Source organism: Capricornis sumatraensis, chromosome 2, assembly GCF_032405125.1.
Source record: "Capricornis sumatraensis isolate serow.1 chromosome 2, serow.2, whole genome shotgun sequence".
NCBI classification, from domain to species: Eukaryota; Metazoa; Chordata; class Mammalia; order Artiodactyla; family Bovidae; genus Capricornis; species Capricornis sumatraensis.
Genome location: NC_091070.1, coordinates 74818302 through 74828800, shown reverse-complemented (window position 1 = coordinate 74828800; position 10499 = coordinate 74818302). Strand labels below are relative to the sequence as shown.

The 10499-nt window shown below is 38.3% G+C and overlaps 2 pseudogenes; both read left to right on the top strand.

Annotated features, from left to right (window-relative positions):
* Window positions 1-506: 506 nt before the first annotated feature.
* Window positions 507-1457, top strand: LOC138096660 (zinc finger protein 805-like; annotated as a pseudogene).
* Window positions 1458-7699: 6242 nt separating this feature from the next.
* LOC138074182 (olfactory receptor 4F15-like) lies at window positions 7700-8925 on the top strand (annotated as a pseudogene).
* Window positions 8926-10499: the final 1574 nt, after the last annotated feature.

Below are 10499 nucleotides of genomic sequence, written 5' to 3'. Positions count from 1 at the left end.
GAAGGCACTTGAGTGTCCCTTGGACTGCAAGGAGATCAAACCAGTCAATCCTAAAGAAAATCAACACTGAATATTCATTAAAACAACTTCTACTGAAGTTGACACTCCAGTACTTTCACCACCTGATATGAAGAGCTGATTCACTGGAAAAGACCATGAGGTTAGGAAAAAGTGAAGACAAAAGAAGGGGGCAATGGAGGATGAGATGATTAGGTAGTATTACCAACTCAGAAGACATGAATTTGAGCAGACATCGGGCAATAGTGGAGGGCAGTGGAGGCTGATGTGCTACAGGCCATGGGGATGCAGGCAGACATGACTTAGTTATGAAACAACAATAGCCTTGTAATCCACAGTGGATTAGTCCAGGATTCCCCCACAGACAAAAAAAAAAAATCTGAAGATGCTCAAATTCCTTATACAAAGTCATATAGTTGTATAAGGGATTTGCATACAATGTACACAAGTGTGGGAAGGCCTTCTGAGACAAGAAAAGTTTCCTATGACACCACATGATTCACATGGGACAGAAGCCCTTCCAGTGCATGGAATGTGGGAAAGCCTTCCACCACAGGTCACAGCTCACAACGCACCAGCGGATCCACACCATGGAGAAGCAAGTGTGAGAAGGGCTTCTGTGACAGCACCAGATGCATTCAACACTCCATCAACCATACTGGGGAGAAGCCCTATAAGGGCAGCGAGTATGAGAAGGCCTTCCAACACAAGACAGGTTTCCTGTGACACCACATCATCCCCACGGGAGAGAAGCTCTTTGAGTGCGTGGAGTATGGAAAGGTCTTCCACCACAGGTCACAGCTCACTACACATCAGTGGATCCACACCAGGGAGAAGCAAGTGTGGGAACGGCTTCTGTGACAGCAGACCAGACTCATTCAACACTCCATCACCCATACTGGGGAGAGGCCCTACAACTGCCTCAAGTGTGGGAAGGTCTTCTACACAAGCCATACCTCAACGAGCACCAGCGGATCCACAGAGGGGAGAAGCCCTATGTATGCACTGAGTGTGAAAAGGCCTTCATCTACTGCTCCAATTTTATCTTACATAAAAGGGCCCACACTGGAGAGAAACCCTATGAATGCAAAGACTGTGGAAAGGCCTTTAGCAATCAGTCAGGCCTCAGCTGGCACTTCACCATCCACAGTGAAGAGAAGTCCTACAAGGGCAGAGCGTGTGGGAAAGCCTTCAACCACAAGTCATACCTCACCAGCCACCAGAAGATTCACAGTGGAGAGAAGCCCTACAAATGCTTGGAGTGTGGGAAGGTCTTCTGGTGGAGCACAAGCCTCATTCAACACACCATCATCCACACCAGAGAGAAGCCCTATGAGTGAAGTGAGTGTGGAAAGGCCTTCAGTCACAGCTCATCCCTTACTGAGAATCAACGGGTTCATAATGGGAGAAACCCTATCAATATGACAGATGTGGGATGACTCTGCACACTTATGTAGTTCCACACTTAAGAGTTCAACCTCTAAGAACTCCTTCTGGGGACTTCTGCATGTAACCGCTGAGGAAAATCTGAGGTGGGAACAACTTACTCAGAATCTGATCATTCATACCCAAAAGAAATCCCCTCATTTTTCTTCCCTGTGAAAAAACCTATTGCAGGATATTAGTTTTCATCTAAAGAGTCATGTTAGAAATGGACTCAGCCTCGAAACTTATTCTATATCTGATAATTCACACAGAAGAGTGGTCCAATCTTTATTGTGCATATAGCAGAGGTTTCAGGCACATCTTCCTCCTCAGTTTACACTGCAAAATTATATCAGGGACATTTAAACAAAAAAGGGGGAGACATGGAAGAGAAAAGAGAGAAATACAAACACAGCTTTCATATTTCCATGATAAGCCTATGGCATTTGTCATCCCTTAGTTTATCCGAGGTTAAGAGGAGCGTTGTTGCAGAGATCAGAGGACCTCGTTCCTTTTATTTATCTTGTATATACATGCATTGCTGTCCATTGCCAGGAGAGTTAAACAGTTGAGGGTACATCTGAAAAGATTTACTGAAAGCCACCTTTGCTTCCTAGTAGCTCAGATGGTAAAGCATCTGCCTGCAATGCAGGAAACCAGGGTTCTGTCCCTGGGTCAGGAAGATCCTCTGGAGCAGGAAATGACAACTCACTCCAGTATTCTTGCCTGGAGAATTTCATGGACAGAGGAGCCTGGCAGGCTACATTCCAGGGGGTCGCAAGAGTCAGACACGACTGAGCGACTAATACACACACTACACACATTCTTCCTTATACTTGAAATCTTCTAGACTATTTATAATATCTAATAGTATATAAATGCTATGTAAATATATGCCAGCATGTGGCAAATTAAAATTTTGCTTAATGGAACTTTCTGGATTTTTTTCCAATATTTTTTATCTGTAGTTGGTTGAACCTTCACATATGGAACTAGAGATATGGAGGGCCGGCTGTATGTACCACAATTTCTTTATCTACCCATCCATCAGTGGACACTTGTGTTGTTTCCATATTTTGATTATCGTGAAAACTTCTGCTATGCACATGATGGTGCAGATATCACTTTAATTAGTGTTTTTGTTTCTTCTGGTTTTGATTTATCATTGTATATAAAATCATATATGGATTATATGATAGTTTTAATTTTTAGGAACCTCTATAGAGGTTGCATTAATTTGCATTCCCACAGAACAGTACACATGGGTTCCCTTTTCTTCAAATTCATGTCATCACTTTTTTATTTCATATCTTTATGATAATAGCCATTCTGACAGATGTGAGGTGATACCATTGTGGTTTTGATTCACATTTCCTTAGTGATGGTTAACATCTTTTCATGTATCTATTGGACAACAATATGTCAGTTAATAGGCAAAAATCACTAAATGGGAATAAATCAGGAATTGTTATGAGAATACGCCCCATGCATAAAGCCTAAGCCTTGTCTCTTGAAAAAAAAAAATTGATAAATGAACCTCATTCTCTCCCAGTCAATGAACGAGAGTGTCAGGAAGAAGTGTGAACGACTTCTTACCCATCCCCACCTCAGTAACTGTAAGTGAGTTTGTGGTTCCAAATTTTCTGTTCCAAATGGTACTTATTTCTTAGCCATCCAGCACATTATCTCTCTCAATATAATGGAGATATTCTTATATCTTCTTTTTTTTCTTACTTCTCAACACCAAGTAACTCTTCTGACATTTTTTCTCGGGAAAATTAACATGACTTATAGACATGGTTCCCAGGAGAAATCAATAAAATGCTGGTTACTAGGGATCTCAGAATATCAATGGTCCCCCAAACCTAGTGCTACTAATTAACTATAATCTCATTGGGAAAAAACATATATTTTTGTTCTAGAGGTGATTATACTACAAAGCAGAAATCTAAATTATTGTGTTTCAACAAATGCATCCTAGAAAAGAAGAGTTAAGTCATAAAAATTTACCTAAAACTGAACCATATCACAGCAATCTCATATTTCTCTAGCACTTTCTTTCATTCCTCCAGTTCTAATTATTCCCAATCCTTTTGACACCATTCTTCACCAGATTATATTATGCCTGAAGAAGGGACCAATATTTATGATGGCTGTCTTTGGTGAGTTAGTATCTCAAAGTTCCTGTATCTCTCACCATCTTCTTCATCATCTTATATGATGAAGTCCCCACATTTCCCATTGTGGAGACTGAATATGCCCATATCTTGCCCATTCCATTCCCGTCCATGCTTCAAACAGATTACACCATTTGAAGTGACTATTTGCCCTCATATGAATGGTTGGATTCAGTGAGTTCCCTCCATTTGGCATATCTGATAAACCCCTCAATGATATTAGTGATGAGTGGATCAAGAATTAAAGACAGAGTGATAAGAATGAAAATGGCTGAATAGAACTTGTGTCCATTAGTTCTTTAAGTATTCTATAACCAGTGAGCTAAGGTGGTTAAGGGTAGAAATTAAAAGAAAAGATAATGAATATGGTATATCAGTGAAGAACCGAGTTTTGAACAGCTTTCCTTCTGTGTGTTTTCAGTCTTAAGGTGGTTATAGTTTCTCTCAGCTCCTTAGAGGAGAGGGAATTTTTAATCACTAAAGTCAGAATACCTACATTCTATCTGATTTTTTGCTTGAAAAAAATATTTTGAAAAGGTTTCCATGTTCTAAATGTTAAAGCCAAAATATCCAACAGAGATAGCAACCAGATCTTATGAGACTCTGCCTCTGGAGAAGTTCTGAGTTTTTTAATGTTTTCTTTTTTTTTTAATTTTTATTTTTTCTTTATTTTACTTTACAATACTGTATTGGTTTTGCCATACATTGACATGAATCCACCACGGGTGTACATGCGTTCCCAAACATGAACCCCCCTCCCACCTCCCTCCCCATAACATCTCTCTGGGTCATCCCCATGCACCAGCCCCAAGCATGCTGTATCCTGCATCGGACATAGACTGGCGATTTGATTCTTATATGATAGTATACATGTTTCAATGCCATTCTCCCAAATCATCCCACCCTCTTCCTCTCCCTCTGAGTCCAAAAGTCCGCTATACACATCTGTGTTTTTTTGCTGTCTTGCATACAGGGTCATCATTGCCATCTTTCTAAATTCCATATATATGTGTTAGTATACTGTATTGGTGTTTTTATTTCTGGCTTACTTCACTCTGTATAATCAGCTCCAGTTTCATCCATCTCATCAGAACTGATTCAAATGTATTCTTTTTAATGGCTGAGTAATACTCCATTGTGTATATGTACCACAGCTTTCTTATCCATTCATCTGCTGATGGACATCTAGGTTGTTTCCATGTCCTGGCTGTTATAAACAGTGCTGCGATGAAAGAAGCAGTATGACTTCCCTGGTGGCTCAGATGGAAGAAAGCAAAAGAAATAAATATTTTAAACTTGTTTGGATATACTCTTCCCTCTAAGCAAGAACTCAGTATTTCAGAATTAACTAACTAAATGTTAGAACCAATTCCTGATAAGTTTTAAACAGACTAATCAGTACACCATAGTGTATGTAGAGTTATGAGAAAGTTTGATTTCACTATGCACTATGCCTGTTTATCTTTTCTTTTTAGCCATATTTCTTCACTCAACCTTATCTTTTTTAGAAAATATAAGGGACTATTGGAAAGAATAAAATTCAATTGACAAACAAAAGTGGGAGAGTTTCCTACTGTTTTCAGTGTATGACTTATCTATTCCAAATAATGAACAAACCAGGATTCTATAGAATGTCACATATATTAATGTTTCTCTAGAGAAGGAAGCATGTACATATCTGGTCCAAATCTGACATAGAACATCCAGAGTTTTCTTCATGTACTTCCAGTAATTGTCATTCACCAACCAAGAAATGGTGGTTTGACCAAGGCTAATAAAACTATTAAACTAGTGCCAAAAATCATACTACTACTCTAACCACCACATATATGCATACTTCACTATCTCCATAAATCTCTGTGTTCTTATTTTTCATTTTCTTGCCCCTTTTTCTCCCCTCGTGCTCTCCTTTCATTTTCTTTTCATTTTTTATCGCAAATATGTGGTCAGTTTAGAAAAATATAAAATATAGATATTCAAATTTTTAATATTAAAATTACCTGAAGTGTCATTATCAAAGTTATCTTCTTGAGATGTTATTGCATACATAAACATATTTTTGTACTGTATAATATTAATAGCACATCACATAAGACACTCATTTGAAACCATTTTTTGTCAACAATTTAGTGGGCATGACAAAAAAATAATTGTACATAATTTATAATGGCCATATTCATTTTGGTACCAATCTTATCAATTTCCTGTTTCTGTACGCATTTTCATAGCTTCAGTTCAGTTCAGTTGCTCAGTCATGTCCAGCTCTTTGTGACCCCATGGACCACAGCACTCCAGGCCTCCCTGTCCATCACCAACTCCTGGAATTTACTTAAGCTCATGTCCATTGAGTCAGTGATGCCATACAACCATCTCATCTTCTGTTGCTCCCTTCTCCTCCTGCCTTCAATCTTTCCCAGCATCAGGGTCTTTTCTAATGAGTCAGGTCTTCACATCAGTTGGCCAAAGTATTGGAGTTTCAGTTTCAGCATCAGTCCTTCCAATGAATATTTAGGACTGATTTCCTTTAGGATGGACTGGTTGGATCTCCTTGCAGTCCAAGGGACTCTCAAGAGTCTTCTCCAACACCACAGTTCAAAAGCATCAATTCTTCAGCTCTCAGCTTCCTTATAGTCCAACTCTTATATCCATACATGACTACTGGGAAAACCATAGCTTTGACTAGATGGACCTTTGTTGGCAAAGTAATGTCTCTGCTTTTTAATATGCTGTCTAGGTTGGTCATAACTTTTCTTCCAAGGAACAAGTGTCTTTTAATTTCATGGCTGCAGTCACCATCTTCAGTGATTTTGGAGCAAAAAAAAAAAATTAATCTGTCACTGTTTCCCCTGTTTCATAGCTTATCACCCTTAATATACTTATATTTTGTCTCTTCATATTGGATAATGAATGGATTTAAATATGTGTTATACATGATGTCATCAATGTTTACATTTATTTCTAGTGATAATAGACTTTCTATTAAAAAGTTGTTGGCAGCAGTTTCATTCACCTTCAGATAGCATTTTAGCAGAATTAAGCTTCAAATATTTGAAAGACAAGCTGTTGTGACCTTCATGGTCTGCAGTTTTTTTCATTTTCTTAGTGTATCATGACTAAATATTTTGTTTCAGTGAAGACATCATTGTTTCTCAGTTTCACATTTGAATTGCCAATCACTACCGTCTGATGCACCAGGGAAGACCAATCCTATAGCACAGTTCTCAAAGCACAGAATCTCTCTCAAGCTTAGCAAAGTACTCAAAAGCTCTCTTTTGGGTTTTTAGACACTCCTTCTCTGGAGTTTCCTTTTATTTAAACTGTATCTTAATTCTCCAAGTGTTGTAAATGATATAAGTAAATCTTTTCATTTTATGCTACCACTTAAGTGCAACATTCATGCCCTCATTGGTTGGAAACTATTCTATGTGTGATTAATGCTTGTGTGGACAAATGTGGTTGAGTTTGAACACTTCAGATATGCTGATTATTCATGACATGGAAGATGTTATGCTAAAATATACATGAACAAGACTAAAGAAGCCAGAACTGGGTTTTACTGGTGGGTTAGATGGTAAAGAATCTGCCTGCAATGCAGGAGACCTAGGTTCAATGCCTGGGTTAGGAAGATTCTCTGGATGAGGGCATGACCACTCACTCCAGTGTTCTTGCCTGGAGAACCCCCATGGACAGAGGAGCCTGGCGGGCTACAGTCCATAGGGTCGCAAAGAGTTGGACACAACTGAGCAACTAAGCACAGCACAAGCTTGGTAAAGAAGCTCTCTGCTAGGAAAATATTACTCTTTATTCCTAATTCCTCCATTTTATCTGCCATATTCCCATATGATTTCTTTCCTTGTCTTTATGGTCTGACTCTCATTATCTCTTTTCTCCTATTCAATTATCTTCCTTTAACCTGTCCCTCTCTGTATTTCTTCTCACTTCATATTTTGGCATTTACAACATGTTTTCCACATAATCATTGATGGATAAATAAGATATTAATCTTTGGTACCCATATTTCTCAATTCCTTCTTATTTTCTACCTTCAGAATACTTTAGCTTCTTCTCTGATTGAGTCAATGGATGGAGTAAATGACTCTGTGTATCTGAATTTGTACTAATTAGACTTTCAGATTCATGGAAAATGCATCTTTTTCTTTTTTGGTTCTTCTTCGTGTTCGTCTTCTGCTGCTGCTGCTAAGTCGCTTCAGTCGTGTCCGACTCTATGCGACCCCATAGACGGCAGCCCGCCAGGCTCCCCCGTCCCTGGGATTCTCCAGACAAGAACACTGGGGTGGGTTGCTATTTCCTTCTCCAATGCATGAAAGTGAAAAGTGAAAGTTAAGTCTCTCAGTCATGTTCAACTCTAAGCGACCCCATGGATTGCAGCCCACCAGGCTCCTCCGTCCATGGGATTTGCCAGGCAAGAGTACTGGAGTGGGGTGCCATTGCCTTCTCCTCTTCATGTTCTACATGGGAAATATCCTGGGAAACCTCTTCATTGTGTTCACAGTAATTATTGACTCTCATTTACACTCCCCTCTGTACTTCCTGTGGCCAATCTCTCCCTACTTGATCTAGGTCTTTCCTCTACCACGATGCCCAAAATGATCTCTGATCTTTACACTAACTGCAACATCATTTCTTTTCCAAAATATATGACGCAGATATTTTTCATTCATGTCATGTGTGGAGTGAGATGCTGCTGCTCATAGCCATGGCATTTGACGGGTATACTGCAATCTGTAAGCCTCTCCACTACCTGACAATTATGAGCTCCAAAATGTGTCTTCCCTTTGTAGTGATTGCCTGGATAGTGGGGATAATCCATGCTGTATCTCAGTTTGTTTTTGTCACAAATTTGCCTTTTTGTGGTCCCAATAAAGTAGACAGTTTTTACTGTGACTTTCCTTGGGTCATGAAACTTGCTTGTGTAGACACTTACAAGCTAGAGTTTGTAATTATTGCTAATAGTGGGTTTATTTCCATGGCTGCCTTCTTCTCTTTAATTATATCCTACATTTTCATCTTGGTCACTGTCTGGAAACATTCTTCAGGAGACTTATCTAAAGCATTTTTCACACTGTCAGCTCACATCACTGTAGTAATTTTGTTTTTTATGCCATGTATGTTTCTCTGTGTGTGGCCTTTCCCTACAACATCACTAGATAAGTATTTGTTTATTGCTGCCTTTGCCATCACCCCTGTCTTGAATCCTGCCATTTATACATTGAGAAACAAAGACATGAGAATTGCCGTGAGGAGACTGGGCAAACGGATTGTAGGTTCCAATAGGATCTCATAATGAATGGAGCAGATCTAGAGTACACGGTGCTTCAAGCTCACCAAAAACAGAGTCATGTGACTATCATCATTACTACAGTTAAGAATTACTATTTTGAATGATAGTTCAACAAAGATGTACCTGTAGAAATTGATTGTCAAGTTAGAGTTGGCTTTATTTCGACAATCACAAGGAATAAATTGACTTCCTCTACCTTCTTGGAGAAAAGAGATGAGAAAAGAAAACTAAGCTGACCTCCACGTGTATGCTTAACATTCAAATACCATCTTCTGGTGCCATTTCCTAGGACTTGCTGGGTGTAATTACTGTCAATTATAAATAAATATCTCAAAAATTGACAAATATATCTCATAGTAAGCTAATAGACTAAGGATGTAAAAGGTAGGTTTGGGTAAATTATAAATAAAGTATATACTTCTAATTTCTATTTTAATTTACAGTAAGAATAAAATCAACTGTTATCATTTATGTTTAGCCCTGAATTCAAAACTTGACCATACCCTGAGCTTTTTCAGTTTAGGATGCCATTTCAATTTTCCATTTAGATTTCAGTGATTGCATGTACAGAATTTCTTTAACACTATCAGTATTTTAGATGAATTTATTTTTTTTCTAAACCAATAGAGTTTATTACTGTACTTTGTTTTTTTTTTTTTACTTTATTTTACTATTTTAGATGAATTTAGACCAAATATTTTTGCACTTTTTTTCGGCTTCTCTGTTATCCTGAATATGAAGAACTTCTAACACTCAACCAGCTCAGTTTATTCTTTTAAAAAGACATATAATTAATGGCTGCTTCACAGGATAATAATCACCCAAGAATGTGTATTTAGAGGTCCTGGTTTCCTTGAATATGGTTTCCTGTTCTGTCAAACCACCACCCCACCAGCACCACAAGCACCATCCCCCGCTCCACCTCACAGCCCCATGCAAGAGTTTATGTATCTGTGTTTGATAACCTTGGGATAATAGAAAGCCAAAAAGGTTGAGGCATAATCAATTTAATTGAGGATTTCTACATCTAGAATAAAGATTTTGTTAAAGTTTGTTAAAGTTACAGTAACATCTAGAATGAAAACTTTGTTAAAGTTACAGTAACATCTCTGTTTCCTCTGTATAAATAAGACAATAATATGTCTCTAAAATTTTTTCTTATTCATCTGGACAGGAATTTCTTTTTAACTTAACTATTGCTGATAACTCATTCCTTCAAATACTCCACTGGGCCTCTAAATCACTATAATCTCCTGGTTTACCTCCTACCTCTTGGGTAATTTCTTCCCAGCATCTGTTTGCTGAATTTCCCTCATTTGTTCAACCAACAAACTTAGGATTCCTCAAAATTGTATCTTTAGCCTGTTCTCACTTTATATTCTGTCCCTAGATTGCATCCATTCCCATGACTCCACCTGAAACCTCCTGTTCTTTCAAAGTCGCAATAAATGGCTCAAACACTTGCCCGGTAGTTCAACCCAAAATCTGGGGTAATAATGAACTCCTCTCTCAGTCTGATCCTCAATATTTAATAAATCAGCAAGTCTATTAATTCCACTTTTTAAAAATTTCTTATA